Raw genomic sequence first — 1,546 nt, 5'->3', positions numbered from 1 at the left:
TGCAGTGGGTAGAGGATGCAGGGAACTCTCAGGGCTGCTTCATCAGTCCAGCTGGCACAAGGGGTAGTGTCCCCAGGTACCAACTGGCTGGGCCCCAGAAGCTCCTGAGAGCTAGTAGCCCTGAGCTACTTGCCAGGGCAGCTTTTTATACAGCTGGGGACAGCACGGGTGCTGGCCTTGGACTCTAGCTGCCCCTGGCCACAGATCCGTGAGGAGCCAGGCAGGGTTATTTTTCCCCAAGTGGCACAATTTGTTCCACACCAAAGTGCACGTCCGAGCATGTGTGATGAAGCAAAAAGCCCCGGCTCAAATTTGCACCGCTTCTAGGGCATGTCCTTAAAGTAGATTTCAGATAGCAATGTGAGAGACCTCATATTATGAGGAGACAAATGCACCCAATAGTGCTTCTGTACTAGCCTTCAGATGGTCAAAGCACTGAAGGCCTCACAGATCACATCAGGAATACCCACTATAATATATGGACAAAATATTCACCATGCCAATGTCTTCCTGTGACAGTTTCTGTGCCAGCTGCATTGTAAGACTCCTTTTATGCTGCCTTGAGGGTACTCCTCAAATGAGAATCCTAATTTCCTGCACAGCTCTTCAGGGCTGGGTCTCACAATCCACCCATGCTGGAACTACATCCTGCCTTCTGTTTCCTATTAAAATGACGAGTCCAACTGTTTGACACATGTTAAGCTTTTTTCTCCCAGGACCTGTGACTTGCAAGCTGATGCGAGGGCCCAAAAATAGTTTCTTCACAGCACAGAACCTTTTCTTAATTCATCCAAAGGCACAGAACCAATCACAAACAGAGATTTAAAAATATAATAAAGGTCATTATGCATATTCCCTCTTACCTGACCTTTAATCTTCCTCACAAGCTTTAAGGCAGCTCCATATAGTCCCTATGTCACCATCTGTGGTCTAGAAGCAGCAGATTTTACTGGTGCAGCATATTTTGGCTGTATATAGACATTTGGGGAGCTCAGGGGGAGGTTGATCAGGTTAAAAATGGCCACCTGATCTAACTTAGTTCACCTAAGTGCACATCTTAGGTAGATCTATGTGGGAGCTGTACAAAAGTTCAAGACACTTAGATCAGTCAAAAAAATGGCTGACCCAATCTAAGTTAACCCTACCTCCAAGGTATACTCAAATTAAATTGGCCATTTTTAGACCAATCTAACTGTCCTGACCCTCTGTATAGTTCCAAGTGTAGCCCCAGTGTTGCGAAAGTCCAGCTATGGACCCCAGTCCCAAGGCTGTGTTTTTCCTACTCCCTCCTTGACACTGAGCTATTTTTAGCCCTCCCAGCCCTTTTCCCCCACCCACTGATGGACAGGCCTTTATCCTTTCCCCCACAGCCCACCGAACCCCTCATTCCACAAACCACTCCCAGTGCTGGTTTTACCAGGATTTGCCACTGCCAGGAGCCAAACAAGTAAGTCATAATGGGGGGAGGGGTGGGGTGGGTGGGATGGGAGGTTGGTTTATGGATGGGGGAGCGTTCATATGGTGGTGAGGAAGACAGCCTCCCCAT

This window comes from Gavialis gangeticus, unplaced genomic scaffold, assembly GCF_001723915.1.
Source record: "Gavialis gangeticus isolate Ggan-Ray unplaced genomic scaffold, GavGan_comp1, whole genome shotgun sequence".
Taxonomy (NCBI): domain Eukaryota; kingdom Metazoa; phylum Chordata; order Crocodylia; family Gavialidae; genus Gavialis; species Gavialis gangeticus.
This window is presented reverse-complemented; position numbering follows the sequence as displayed.